We start from the raw sequence: 13,774 nt of genomic DNA on the forward strand, positions 1-13,774 counted from the left end.
AAAGTGTGTTCTATCCAAATCTACCATTTATATGCATATCCTAGATTCTGGGCCTGAGTAACAGGCAGTTTACTTTGGGCACTCTTCTCATCCAGATGTCGAATCACTTCCCCTAAGCCATAAGAAGTTCAAATCCGTGTTCGAAGACTGATTTAAGCCTGTCAATCAATCACACAGCATCATCTGATCTGGGAATTTGCAGTGTGCCAGGCTTTTATGAGAGACAATTGTCATCTAAAGCAGAATTGGTTTGGTTGTTTTCGTTCGAGGTTTGTACTGTAAGCCACATTGGTACTTGTGTTGATTCATTGACTTCGCTGTTTAAAGAAGGTAGAGATTGCACACATAAAAACACTGACCACGACGTGATTTGAACACGCAACCTTCTGATCTGGAGTCAGACGCGCTACCGTTGCGCCACGAGGTCTAGACAAAATGCATCTTTGGAGGGGATGCCTAGTTCAGATTTCGTTGATTGTATCATTTGGAATGGAGGCCTGGATCTCTTGGGAAATGTATTATCTGACAATGCCCCCCGTCAGCACGTGCCTCTGCCCGACAGGTTAGGTGTATGAAAATAAGTAAATGCAGAGCCCGAATAGCTCAGTCGGTAGAGCATCAGACTTTTAATCTGAGGGTCCAGGGTTCAAGTCCCTGTTCGGGCGCTGCTTTAATGTTCACCTTCCTTCAGTAGGCAGTCTTTCCATACTTGCATTTGGTCAGATTTAAAAATGGCTTTACTTGCGAAAGCATACCATGCGATTATCTGAGGACAGCGCCCCTCTTCCAAAAGCATACAAACATTTTCCAATCATATAGAGTCACGAAAGTCAGAAATAGCCATCAAATTAATCACTTACCTTTGAAGATTTTCATCTGGTTGCAGTCACAAGAGTCTCAGCTACACAATAAATGTTTGTTTTGTTCAATAAAGTCCCTCTTTATATCCCAAAAACTCAGTTTTGTTGGCGCGTTGTGTTCAGTAATCCACTGGCTCAAAGGCGGTCAAAACACGCAGACGAATACGTCCGAACAGTACCGGTAAAGTTTGTTGAAACATGTCAAACGATTTTTATAATTAATCTTCAGGTTGGCAATTGTCTAAATACTCGATAATATTTCAACCGGACAATAGCGTATTCAATAGAAAGGAAAAACAACGACGGGCACGCACTTGGTCATGTGCGCAAACCAGCACTGCATGCTTCCTCAGTCCACTGACAGAAGGTCTCATTCTTCTTCATTTTTCAGAAAACAATCGTGAAACAATGTCTAAAGACTGTTGACATCTAGTGGAAGCCATAGGAACTGCAATCTGGGTCCTAACCCATTAGAAACTCAATAGGCATTCAATTGAAAACTTCCCACATCAAAAAAAATCCCACTTCCCGGATGGATTTTCCTCAGATTTTCACCTGCCATATCAGTTCTGTTATACTCACAGACATCATTTGAACGGTTTTGGAAACTTTAAAGTGTGTTCTATCCAAATCTACCATTTATATGCATATCCTAGATTCTGGGCCTGAGTAACAGGCAGTTTACTTTGGGCACTCTTCTCATCCAGATGTTGAATCACTTCCCCAAAACCATAAGAAGTTCAAATCCGTGTTCGAAGACTGATTTAAGCCTGTCAATCAATCACACAGCATCATCTGATCTGGGAATTTGCAGTGTGCCAGGCTTTTATGAGAGACAGTTGTCATCTAAAGCAGAATTGGTTTGGTTGTTTTCGTTCAAGGTTTGTACTGTAAGCCACATTGGTACTTGTGTTGATTCATTGACTTCGCTGTTTAAAGAAGGTAGAGATTGCACACATGAAAACACTGACCACGACATGATTTGAACACGCAACCTTCTGATCTTGAGTCAGACGCGCTACCGTTGCGCCACAAGGTCTAGACAAAACGTATCTTTGGAGGGGATGCCTAGTTCAGATTTCGTTGATTGTATCATTTGGAATGGAGGCCTGGATCTCTTGGGAAATGTATTATCTGACAATGCCCCCCGTCAGCACGTGCCTCTGCCCGACAGGTTAGGTGTATGAAAATAAGTAAATGCAGAGCCCGAATAGCTCAGTCGGTAGAGCATCAGACTTTTAATCTGAGGGTCCAGGGTTCAAGTCCCTGTTCGGGCGCTGCTTTAATGTTCACCTTCCTTCAGTAGGCAGTCTTTCCATACTTGCATTTGGTCAGATTTAAAAATGGCTTTACTTGCGAAAGCATACCATGCGATTATCTGAGGACAGCGCCCCTCTTCCAAAAGCATACAAACATTTTCCAATCATATAGAGTCACGAAAGTCAGAAATAGCCATCAAATTAATCACTTACCTTTGAAGATTTTCATCTGGTTGCAGTCACAAGAGTCTCAGCTACACAATAAATGTTTGTTTTGTTCAATAAAGTCCCTCTTTATATCCCAAAAACTCAGTTTTGTTGGCGCGTTGTGTTCAGTAATCCACTGGCTCAAAGGCGGTCAAAACACGCAGACGAATACGTCCGAACAGTACCGGTAAAGTTTGTTGAAACATGTCAAACGATTTTTATAATTAATCTTCAGGTTGGCAATTGTCTAAATACTCGATAATATTTCAACCGGACAATAGCGTATTCAATAGAAAGGAAAAACAACGACGGGCACGCACTTGGTCATGTGCGCAAACCAGCACTGCATGCTTCCTCAGTCCACTGACAGAAGGTCTCATTCTTCTTCATTTTTCAGAAAACAATCGTGAAACAATGTCTAAAGACTGTTGACATCTAGTGGAAGCCATAGGAACTGCAATCTGGGTCCTAACCCATTAGAAACTCAATAGGCATTCAATTGAAAACTTCCCACATCAAAAAAAATCCCACTTCCCGGATGGATTTTCCTCAGATTTTCACCTGCCATATCAGTTCTGTTATACTCACAGACATCATTTGAACGGTTTTGGAAACTTTAAAGTGTGTTCTATCCAAATCTACCATTTATATGCATATCCTAGATTCTGGGCCTGAGTAACAGGCAGTTTACTTTGGGCACTCTTCTCATCCAGATGTTGAATCACTTCCCCAAAACCATAAGAAGTTCAAATCCGTGTTCGAAGACTGATTTAAGCCTGTCAATCAATCACACAGCATCATCTGATCTGGGAATTTGCAGTGTGCCAGGCTTTTATGAGAGACAGTTGTCATCTAAAGCAGAATTGGTTTGGTTGTTTTCGTTCAAGGTTTGTACTGTAAGCCACATTGGTACTTGTGTTGATTCATTGACTTCGCTGTTTAAAGAAGGTAGAGATTGCACACATGAAAACACTGACCACGACATGATTTGAACACGCAACCTTCTGATCTGGAGTCAGACGCGCTACCGTTGCGCCACGAGGTCTAGACAAAACGCATCTTTGGAGGGGATGCCTAGTTCAGATTTCGTTGATTGTATCATTTGGAATGGAGGCCTGGATCTCTTGGGAAATGTATTATCTGACAATGCCCCCTCGTCAGCACGTGCCTCTGCCCGACAGGTTAGGTGTATGAAAATAAGAAAATGCAGAGCCCGAATAGCTCAGTCGGTAGAGCATCAGACTTTTAATCTGAGGGTCCAGGGTTCAAGTCCCTGTTCGGGCGCTGCTTCAATGTTCACCTTCCTTCAGTAGGCAGTCTTTCCATACTTGCATTTGGTCAGATTTAAAAATGGTTTTACTGCGAAAGCATACCATGCGATTATCTGAGGACAGCGCCCCGCATACAAACATTTTCCAATCATATAGAGTCACGAAAGTCAGAAATAGCGATCAAATTAATCACTTACCTTTGAAGATTTTCATCTGGTTGCAGTCACAAGAGTCTCAGCTACACAATAAATGTTTGTTTTGTTCAATAAAGTCCCTCTTTATATCCCAAAAACTCAGTTTTGTTGGCGCGTTGTGTTCAGTAATCCACTGGCTCAAAGGCGGTCAAAACACGCAGACGAATACGTCCGAACAGTACCGGTAAAGTTTGTTGAAACATGTCAAACGATTTTTATAATTAATCTTCAGGTTGGCAATTGTCTAAATACTCGATAATATTTCAACCGGACAATAGTGTATTCAATAGAAAGGAAAAACAACGACGGGCACGCACTTGGTCATGTGCGCAAACCAGCACTGCATGCTTCCTCAGTCCACTGACAGAAGGTCTCATTCTTCTTCATTTTTCAGAAAACAATCCTGAAACAATGTCTAAAGACTGTTGACATCTAGTGGAAGCCATAGGAACTGCAATCTGGGTCCTAACCCATTAGAAACTCAATAGGCATTCAATTGAAAACTTCCCACATCAAAAAAAAATCCCACTTCCCGGATGGATTTTCCTCAGATTTTCACCTGCCATATCAGTTCTGTTATACTCACAGACATCATTTGAACGGTTTTGGAAACTTTAAAGTGTGTTCTCTCCAAATCTACCATTTATATGCATATCCTAGATTCTGGGCCTGAGTAACATGCAGTTTACTTTGGGCACTCTTCTCATCCAGATGTTGAATCACTTCCCCAAAACCATAAGAAGTTCAAATCCGTGTTCGAAGACTGATTTAAGCCTGTCAATCAATCACACAGCATCATCTGATCTGGGAATTTGCAGTGTGCCAGGCATTTATGAGAGACAATTGTCATCTAAAGCAGAATTGGTTTGGTTGTTTTCGTTCGAGGTTTGTACTGTAAGCCACATTGGTACTTGTGTTGATTCATTGACTTCGCTGTTTAAAGAAGGTAGAGATTGCACACATGAAAACACTGACCACTACATGATTTGAACACGCAACCTTCTGATCTGGAGTCAGACGCGCTACCGTTGCGCCACGAGGTCTAGACAAAACGCATCTTTGGAGGGGATGCCTAGTTCAGATTTCGTTGATTGTATCATTTGGAATGGAGGCCTGGATCTCTTGGGAAATGTATTATCTGACAATGCCCCCTCGTCAGCACGTGCCTCTGCCCGACAGGTTAGGTGTATGAAAATAAGAAAATGCAGAGCCCGAATAGCTCAGTCGGTAGAGCATCAGACTTTTAATCTGAGGGTCCAGGGTTCAAGTCCCTGTTCGGGCGCTGCTTCAATGTTCACCTTCCTTCAGTAGGCAGTCTTTCCATACTTGCATTTGGTCAGATTTAAAAATGGCTTTACTGCGAAAGCATACCATGCGATTATCTGAGGACAGCGCCCCGCATACAAACATTTTCCAATCATATAGAGTCACGAAAGTCAGAAATAGCGATCAAATTAATCACTTACCTTTGAAGATTTTCATCTGGTTGCAGTCACAAGAGTCTCAGCTACACAATAAATGTTTGTTTTGTTCAATAAAGTCCCTCTTTATATCCCAAAAACTCAGTTTTGTTGGCGCGTTGTGTTCAGTAATCCACTGGCTCAAAGGCGGTCAAAACACGCAGACGAATACGTCCGAACAGTACCGGTAAAGTTTGTTGAAACATGTCAAACGATTTTTATAATTAATCTTCAGGTTGGCAATTGTCTAAATACTCGATAATATTTCAACCGGACAATAGTGTATTCAATAGAAAGGAAAAACAAGGACGGGCACGCACTTGGTCATGTGCGCAAACCAGCACTGCATGCTTCCTCAGTCCACTGACAGAAGGTCTCATTCTTCTTCATTTTTCAGAAAACAATCCTGAAACAATGTCTAAAGACTGTTGACATCTAGTGGAAGCCATAGGAACTGCAATCTGGGTCCTAACCCATTAGAAACTCAATAGGCATTCAATTGAAAACTTCCCACATCAAAAAAAAATCCCACTTCCCGGATGGATTTTCCTCAGATTTTCACCTGCCATATCAGTTCTGTTATACTCACAGACATCATTTGAACGGTTTTGGAAACTTTAAAGTGTGTTCTCTCCAAATCTACCATTTATATGCATATCCTAGATTCTGGGCCTGAGTAACATGCAGTTTACTTTGGGCACTCTTCTCATCCAGATGTTGAATCACTTCCCCAAAACCATAAGAAGTTCAAATCCGTGTTCGAAGACTGATTTAAGCCTGTCAATCAATCACACAGCATCATCTGATCTGGGAATTTGCAGTGTGCCAGGCATTTATGAGAGACAATTGTCATCTAAAGCAGAATTGGTTTGGTTGTTTTCGTTCGAGGTTTGTACTGTAAGCCACATTGGTACTTGTGTTGATTCATTGACTTCGCTGTTTAAAGAAGGTAGAGATTGCACACATGAAAACACTGACCACGACATGATTTGAACACGCAACCTTCTGATCTGGAGTCAGACGCGCTACCGTTGCGCCACGAGGTCTAGACAAAACGCATCTTTGGAGGGGATGCCTAGTTCAGATTTCGTTGATTGTATCATTTGGAATGGAGGCCTGGATCTCTTGGGAAATGTATTATCTGACAATGCCCCCTCGTCAGCACGTGCCTCTGCCCGACAGGTTAGGTGTATAAAAATAAGAAAATGCAGAGCCCGAATAGGTCAGTCGGTAGAGCATCAGACTTTTAATCTGAGGGTCCAGGGTTCAAGTCCCTGTTCGGGCGCTGCTTCAATGTTCACCTTCCTTCAGTAGGCAGTCTTTCCATACTTGCATTTGGTCAGATTTAAAAATGGCTTTACTGCGAAAGCATACCATGCGATTATCTGAGGACAGCGCCCCGCATACAAACATTTTCCAATCATATAGAGTCACGAAAGTCAGAAATAGCGATCAAATTAATCACTTACCTTTGAAGATTTTCATCTGGTTGCAGTCACAAGAGTCTCAGCTACACAATAAATGTTTGTTTTGTTCAATAAAGTCCCTCTTTATATCCCAAAAACTCAGTTTTGTTGGCGCGTTGTGTTCAGTAATCCACTGGCTCAAAGGCGGTCAAAACACGCAGACGAATACGTCCGAACAGTACCGGTAAAGTTTGTTGAAACATGTCAAACGATTTTTATAATTAATCTTCAGGTTGGCAATTGTCTAAATACTCGATAATATTTCAACCGGACAATAGTGTATTCAATAGAAAGGAAAAACAAGGACGGGCACGCACTTGGTCATGTGCGCAAACCAGCACTGCATGCTTCCTCAGTCCACTGACAGAAGGTCTCATTCTTCTTCATTTTTCAGAAAACAATCCTGAAACAATGTCTAAAGACTGTTGACATCTAGTGGAAGCCATAGGAACTGCAATCTGGGTCCTAACCCATTAGAAACTCAATAGGCATTCAATTGAAAACTTCCCACATCAAAAAAAAATCCCACTTCCCGGATGGATTTTCCTCAGATTTTCACCTGCCATATCAGTTCTGTTATACTCACAGACATCATTTGAACGGTTTTGGAAACTTTAAAGTGTGTTCTCTCCAAATCTACCATTTATATGCATATCCTAGATTCTGGGCCTGAGTAACATGCAGTTTACTTTGGGCACTCTTCTCATCCAGATGTTGAATCACTTCCCCAAAACCATAAGAAGTTCAAATCCGTGTTCGAAGACTGATTTAAGCCTGTCAATCAATCACACAGCATCATCTGATCTGGGAATTTGCAGTGTGCCAGGCATTTATGAGAGACAATTGTCATCTAAAGCAGAATTGGTTTGGTTGTTTTCGTTCGAGGTTTGTACTGTAAGCCACATTGGTACTTGTGTTGATTCATTGACTTCGCTGTTTAAAGAAGGTAGAGATTGCACACATGAAAACACTGACCACGACATGATTTGAACACGCAACCTTCTGATCTGGAGTCAGACGCGCTACCGTTGCGCCACGAGGTCTAGACAAAACGCATCTTTGGAGGGGATGCCTAGTTCAGATTTCGTTGATTGTATCATTTGGAATGGAGGCCTGGATCTCTTGGGAAATGTATTATCTGACAATGCCCCCTCGTCAGCACGTGCCTCTGCCCGACAGGTTAGGTGTATAAAAATAAGAAAATGCAGAGCCCGAATAGGTCAGTCGGTAGAGCATCAGACTTTTAATCTGAGGGTCCAGGGTTCAAGTCCCTGTTCGGGCGCTGCTTCAATGTTCACCTTCCTTCAGTAGGCAGTCTTTCCATACTTGCATTTGGTCAGATTTAAAAATGGCTTTACTGCGAAAGCATACCATGCGATTATCTGAGGACAGCGCCCCGCATACAAACATTTTCCAATCATATAGAGTCACGAAAGTCAGAAATAGCGATCAAATTAATCACTTACCTTTGAAGATTTTCATCTGGTTGCAGTCACAAGAGTCTCAGCTACACAATAAATGTTTGTTTCGTTCAATAAAGTCCCTCTTTATATCCCAAAAACTCAGTTTTGTTGGCGCGTTGTGTTCAGTAATACACTGGCTCAAAGGCGGTCAAAACACGCAGACGAATACGTCCGAACAGTACCGGTAAAGTTTGTTGAAACATGTCAAACGATTTTTATAATTAATCTTCAGGTTGGCAATTGTCTAAATACTCGATAATATTTCAACCGGACAATAGTGTATTCAATAGAAAGGAAAAACAACGACGGGCACGCACTTGGTCATGTGCGCAAACCAGCACTGCATGCTTCCTCAGTCCACTGACAGAAGGTCTCATTCTTCTTCATTTTTCAGAAAACAATCCTGAAACAATGTCTAAAGACTGTTGACATCTAGTGGAAGCCATAGGAACTGCAATCTGGGTCCTAACCCATTAGAAACTCAATAGGCATTCAATTGAAAACTTCCCACATCAAAAAAAAATCCCACTTCCCGGATGGATTTTCCTCAGATTTTCACCTGCCATATCAGTTCTGTTATACTCACAGACATCATTTGAACGGTTTTGGAAACTTTAAAGTGTGTTCTCTCCAAATCTACCATTTATATGCATATCCTAGATTCTGGGCCTGAGTAACATGCAGTTTACTTTGGGCACTCTTCTCATCCAGATGTTGAATCACTTCCCCAAAACCATAAGAAGTTCAAATCCGTGTTCGAAGACTGATTTAAGCCTGTCAATCAATCACACAGCATCATCTGATCTGGGAATTTGCAGTGTGCCAGGCATTTATGAGAGACAATTGTCATCTAAAGCAGAATTGGTTTGGTTGTTTTCGTTCGAGGTTTGTACTGTAAGCCACATTGGTACTTGTGTTGATTCATTGACTTCGCTGTTTAAAGAAGGTAGAGATTGCACACATGAAAACACTGACCACGACATGATTTGAACACGCAACCTTCTGATCTGGAGTCAGACGCGCTACCGTTGCGCCACGAGGTCTAGACAAAACGCATCTTTGGAGGGGATGCCTAGTTCAGATTTCGTTGATTGTATCATTTGGAATGGAGGCCTGGATCTCTTGGGAAATGTATTATCTGACAATGCCCCCTCGTCAGCACGTGCCTCTGCCCGACAGGTTAGGTGTATGAAAATAAGAAAATGCAGAGCCCGAATAGCTCAGTCGGTAGAGCATCAGACTTTTAATCTGAGGGTCCAGGGTACAAGTCCCTGTTCGGGCGCTGCTTCAATGTTCACCTTCCTTCAGTAGGCAGTCTTTCCATACTTGCATTTGGTCAGATTTAAAAATGGCTTTACTGCGAAAGCATACCATGCGATTATCTGAGGACAGCGCCCCGCATACAAACATTTTCCAATCATATAGAGTCACGAAAGTCAGAAATAGCGATCAAATTAATCACTTACCTTTGAAGATTTTCATCTGGTTGCAGTCACAAGAGTCTCAGCTACACAATAAATGTTTGTTTTGTTCAATAAAGTCCCTCTTTATATCCCAAAAACTCAGTTTTGTTGGCGCGTTGTGTTCAGTAATCCACTGGCTCAAAGGCGGTCAAAACACGCAGACGAATACGTCCGAACAGTACCGGTAAAGTTTGTTGAAACATGTCAAACGATTTTTATAATTAATCTTCAGGTTGGCAATTGTCTAAATACTCGATAATATATCAACCGGACAATAGTGTATTCAATAGAAAGGAAAAACAACGACGGGCACGCACTTGGTCATGTGCGCAAACCAGCACTGCATGCTTCCTCAGTCCACTGACAGAAGGTCTCATTCTTCTTCATTTTTCAGAAAACAATCCTGAAACAATGTCTAAAGACTGTTGACATCTAGTGGAAGCCATAGGAACTGCAATCTGGGTCCTAACCCATTAGAAACTCAATAGGCATTCAATTGAAAACTTCCCACATCAAAAAAAAATCCCACTTCCCGGATGGATTTTCCTCAGATTTTCACCTGCCATATCAGTTCTGTTATACTCACAGACATCATTTGAACGGTTTTGGAAACTTTAAAGTGTGTTCTCTCCAAATCTACCATTTATATGCATATCCTAGATTCTGGGCCTGAGTAACATGCAGTTTACTTTGGGCACTCTTCTCATCCAGATGTTGAATCACTTCCCCAAAACCATAAGAAGTTCAAATCCGTGTTCGAAGACTGATTTAAGCCTGTCAATCAATCACACAGCATCATCTGATCTGGGAATTTGCAGTGTGCCAGGCATTTATGAGAGACAATTGTCATCTAAAGCAGAATTGGTTTGGTTGTTTTCGTTCGAGGTTTGTACTGTAAGGCACATTGGTACTTGTGTTGATTCATTGACTTCGCTGTTTAAAGAAGGTAGAGATTGCACACATGAAAACACTGACCAAGACATGATTTGAACACGCAACCTTCTGATCTGGAGTCAGACGCGCTACCGTTGCGCCACGAGGTCTAGACAAAACGCATCTTTGGAGGGGATGCCTAGTTCAGATTTCGTTGATTGTATCATTTGGAATGGAGGCCTGGATCTCTTGGGAAATGTATTATCTGACAATGCCCCCTCGTCAGCACGTGCCTCTGCCCGACAGGTTAGGTGTATGAAAATAAGAAAATGCAGAGCCCGAATAGCTCAGTCGGTAGAGCATCAGACTTTTAATCTGAGGGTCCAGGGTTCAAGTCCCTGTTCGGGCGCTGCTTCAATGTTCACCTTCCTTCAGTAGGCAGTCTTTCCATACTTGCATTTGGTCAGATTTAAAAATGGCTTTACTGCGAAAGCATACCATGCGATTATCTGAGGACAGCGCCCCGCTTACAAAAGCATACAAACATTTTCCAATCATATAGAGTCACAAAAGTCAGAAATAGCGATCAAATTAATCACTTACCTTTGAAGATTTTCATCTGGTTGCAGTCACAAGAGTCTCAGCTACACAATAAATGTTTGTTTTGTTCAATAAAGTCCCTCTTTATATCCCAAAAACTCAGTTTTGTTGGCGCGTTGTGTTCAGTAATCCACTGGCTCAAAGGCGGTCAAAACACGCAGACGAATACGTCCGAACAGTACCGGTAAAGTTTGTTGAAACATGTCAAACGATTTTTATAATTAATCTTCAGGTTGGCAATTGTCTAATTACTCGATAATATTTCAACCGGACAATAGCGTATTCAATAGAAAGGAAAACAACGACGGGCATGCACTTGGTCATGTGCGCAAACCAGCACTGCATGCTTCCTCAGTCCACTGACAGAAGGTCTCATTCTTCTTCATTTTTCAGAAAACAATCCTGAAACAATGTCTAAAGACTGTTGACATCTAGTGGAAGCCATAGGAACTGCAATCTGGGTCCTAACCCATTAGAAACTCAATAGGCATTCAATTGAAAACTTCCCACATCAAAAGAAATCCCACTTCCCGGATGGATTTTCCTCAGATTTTCACCTGCCATATCAGTTCTGTTATACTCACAGACATCATTTGAACGGTTTTGGAAACTTTAAAGTGTGTTCTATCCAAATCTACCATTTATATGCATATCCTAGATTCTGGGCCTGAGTAACAGGCAGTTTACTTTGGGCACTCTTCTCATCCAGATGTCGAATCACTTCCCCTAAGCCATAAGAAGTTAAAATCCGTGTTCGAAGACTGATTTAAGCCTGTCAATCAATCACACAGCATCATCTGATCTGGGAATTTGCAGTGTGCCAGGCTTTTATGAGAGACAATTGTCATCTAAAGCAGAATTGGTTTGGTTGTTTTCGTTCGAGGTTTGTACTGTAAGCCACATTGGTACTTGTGTTGATTCATTGACTTCGCTGTTTAAAGAAGGTAGAGATTGCACACATAAAAACACTGACCACGACGTGATTTGAACACGCAACCTTCTGATCTGGAGTCAGACGCGCTACCGTTGCGCCACGAGGTCTAGACAAAGCTCATCTTTGGAGGGGATGCCTAGTTCAGATTTCGTTGATTGTATCATTTGGAATGGAGGCCTGGATCTCTTGGGAAATGTATCATCTGACAATGCCCCCTCGTCAGCACGTGCCTCTGCCCGACAGGTTAGGTGTATGAAAATAAGTAAATGCAGAGCCCGAATAGCTCAGTCGGTAGAGCATCAGACTTTTAAACTGAGGGTCCAGGGTTCAAGTCCCTGTTCGGTTCTGCTTTAATGTTCACCTTCCTTCAGTAGGCAGTCTTTCCATACTTGCATTTGGTCAGATTTAAAAATGGCTTTACTGCGAAAGCATACCATGCGATTATCTGAGGACAGCGCCCCTCTTCCAAAAGCATACAAACATTTTCCAATCATATAGAGTCACGAAAGTCAGAAATAGCCATCAAATTAATCACTTACCTTTGAAGATTTTCATCTGGTTGCAGTCACAAGAGTCTCAGCTACACAATAAATGTTTGTTTTGTTCAATAAAGTCCCTCTTTATATCCCAAAAACTCAGTTTTGTTGGCGCGTTGTGTTCAGTAATCCACTGGCTCAAAGGCGGTCAAAACACGCAGACGAATACGTCCGAACAGTACCGGTAAAGTTTGTTGAAACATGTCAAACGATTTTTATAATTAATCTTCAGGTTGGCAATTGTCTAAATACTCGATAATATTTCAACCGGACAATAGCGTATTCAATAGAAAGGAAAAACAACGACGGGCACGCACTTGGTCATGTGCGCAAACCAGCACTGCATGCTTCCTCAGTCCACTGACAGAAGGTCTCATTCTTCTTCATTTTTCAGAAAACAATCCTGAAACAATGTCTAAAGACTGTTGACATCTAGTGGAAGCCATAGGAACTGCAATCTGGGTCCTAACCCATTAGAAACTCAATAGGCATTCAATTGAAAACTTCCCACATCAAAAGAAATCCCACTTCCCGGATGGATTTTCCTCAGATTTTCACCTGCCATATCAGTTCTGTTATACTCACAGACATCATTTGAACGGTTTTGGAAACTTTAAAGTGTGTTCTATCCAAATCTACCATTTATATGCATATCCTAGATTCTGGGCCTGAGTAACAGGCAGTTTACTTTGGGCACTCTTCTCATCCAGATGTCGAATCACTTCCCCTAAGCCATAAGAAGTTAAAATCCGTGTTCGAAGACTGATTTAAGCCTGTCAATCAATCACACAGCATCATCTGATCTGGGAATTTGCAGTGTGCCAGGCTTTTATGAGAGACAGTTGTCATCTAAAGCAGAATTGGTTTGGTTGTTTTCGTTCGAGGTTTGTACTGTAAGCCACATTGGTACTTGTGTTGATTCATTGACTTCGCTGTTTAAAGAAGGTAGAGATTGCACACATGAAAACACTGACCACGACGTGATTTGAACACGCAACCTTCTGATCTGGAGTCAGACACGCTACCGTTGCGCCACGAGGTCTAGACAAAACGCATCTTTGGAGGGGATGCCTAGTTCAGATTTCGTTGATTGTATCATTTGGAATGGAGGCCTGGATCTCTTGGGAAATGTATTATCTGACAATGCCCCCTCGTCAGCACGTGCCTCTGCCCGACAGGTTAGGTGTA

At 41.9% G+C, this 13,774-nt stretch overlaps 18 non-coding genes across 18 annotated transcripts; 8 read left to right on the forward strand and 10 right to left on the reverse strand.

Moving 5' to 3' along the window:
* Positions 1–355: 355 nt before the first annotated feature.
* On the reverse strand, positions 356–427 carry trnaw-cca (transfer RNA tryptophan (anticodon CCA)). Its single transcript has one exon. It is a non-coding gene; the product is annotated as a tRNA-Trp (tRNA).
* A 165-nt stretch (positions 428–592) lies between these two features.
* On the forward strand, positions 593–665 carry trnak-uuu (transfer RNA lysine (anticodon UUU)). Its single transcript has one exon. It is a non-coding gene; the product is annotated as a tRNA-Lys (tRNA).
* A 1,162-nt stretch (positions 666–1,827) lies between these two features.
* On the reverse strand, positions 1,828–1,899 carry trnal-caa (transfer RNA leucine (anticodon CAA)). The gene has a single exon. It is a non-coding gene; the product is annotated as a tRNA-Leu (tRNA).
* A 165-nt stretch (positions 1,900–2,064) lies between these two features.
* Positions 2,065–2,137, forward strand: trnak-uuu (transfer RNA lysine (anticodon UUU)). The gene has a single exon. It is a non-coding gene; the product is annotated as a tRNA-Lys (tRNA).
* A 1,162-nt stretch (positions 2,138–3,299) lies between these two features.
* Positions 3,300–3,371, reverse strand: trnaw-cca (transfer RNA tryptophan (anticodon CCA)). Its single transcript has one exon. It is a non-coding gene; the product is annotated as a tRNA-Trp (tRNA).
* A 166-nt stretch (positions 3,372–3,537) lies between these two features.
* Positions 3,538–3,610, forward strand: trnak-uuu (transfer RNA lysine (anticodon UUU)). The gene has a single exon. It is a non-coding gene; the product is annotated as a tRNA-Lys (tRNA).
* A 1,152-nt stretch (positions 3,611–4,762) lies between these two features.
* Positions 4,763–4,834, reverse strand: trnaw-cca (transfer RNA tryptophan (anticodon CCA)). Its single transcript has one exon. It is a non-coding gene; the product is annotated as a tRNA-Trp (tRNA).
* Positions 4,835–5,000: 166 nt separating this feature from the next.
* trnak-uuu (transfer RNA lysine (anticodon UUU)) lies at positions 5,001–5,073 on the forward strand. Its single transcript has one exon. It is a non-coding gene; the product is annotated as a tRNA-Lys (tRNA).
* Positions 5,074–6,225: 1,152 nt separating this feature from the next.
* Positions 6,226–6,297, reverse strand: trnaw-cca (transfer RNA tryptophan (anticodon CCA)). The gene has a single exon. It is a non-coding gene; the product is annotated as a tRNA-Trp (tRNA).
* A 166-nt stretch (positions 6,298–6,463) lies between these two features.
* On the forward strand, positions 6,464–6,536 carry trnak-uuu (transfer RNA lysine (anticodon UUU)). Its single transcript has one exon. It is a non-coding gene; the product is annotated as a tRNA-Lys (tRNA).
* Positions 6,537–7,688: 1,152 nt separating this feature from the next.
* trnaw-cca (transfer RNA tryptophan (anticodon CCA)) lies at positions 7,689–7,760 on the reverse strand. The gene has a single exon. It is a non-coding gene; the product is annotated as a tRNA-Trp (tRNA).
* Positions 7,761–7,926: 166 nt separating this feature from the next.
* trnak-uuu (transfer RNA lysine (anticodon UUU)) lies at positions 7,927–7,999 on the forward strand. Its single transcript has one exon. It is a non-coding gene; the product is annotated as a tRNA-Lys (tRNA).
* A 1,152-nt stretch (positions 8,000–9,151) lies between these two features.
* trnaw-cca (transfer RNA tryptophan (anticodon CCA)) lies at positions 9,152–9,223 on the reverse strand. The gene has a single exon. It is a non-coding gene; the product is annotated as a tRNA-Trp (tRNA).
* A 166-nt stretch (positions 9,224–9,389) lies between these two features.
* trnak-uuu (transfer RNA lysine (anticodon UUU)) lies at positions 9,390–9,462 on the forward strand. The gene has a single exon. It is a non-coding gene; the product is annotated as a tRNA-Lys (tRNA).
* A 1,152-nt stretch (positions 9,463–10,614) lies between these two features.
* On the reverse strand, positions 10,615–10,686 carry trnaw-cca (transfer RNA tryptophan (anticodon CCA)). The gene has a single exon. It is a non-coding gene; the product is annotated as a tRNA-Trp (tRNA).
* A 166-nt stretch (positions 10,687–10,852) lies between these two features.
* On the forward strand, positions 10,853–10,925 carry trnak-uuu (transfer RNA lysine (anticodon UUU)). Its single transcript has one exon. It is a non-coding gene; the product is annotated as a tRNA-Lys (tRNA).
* A 1,160-nt stretch (positions 10,926–12,085) lies between these two features.
* Positions 12,086–12,157, reverse strand: trnaw-cca (transfer RNA tryptophan (anticodon CCA)). The gene has a single exon. It is a non-coding gene; the product is annotated as a tRNA-Trp (tRNA).
* Positions 12,158–13,556: 1,399 nt separating this feature from the next.
* Positions 13,557–13,628, reverse strand: trnaw-cca (transfer RNA tryptophan (anticodon CCA)). The gene has a single exon. It is a non-coding gene; the product is annotated as a tRNA-Trp (tRNA).
* Between the last annotated feature and the right edge of the window lie 146 nt (positions 13,629–13,774).

The sequence above is a fragment of the Salmo salar genome, chromosome 03, assembly GCF_965601325.2.
Source record: "Salmo salar chromosome 03, fSalSal1, whole genome shotgun sequence".
In the NCBI taxonomy this organism is placed as follows: domain Eukaryota; kingdom Metazoa; phylum Chordata; class Actinopteri; order Salmoniformes; family Salmonidae; genus Salmo; species Salmo salar.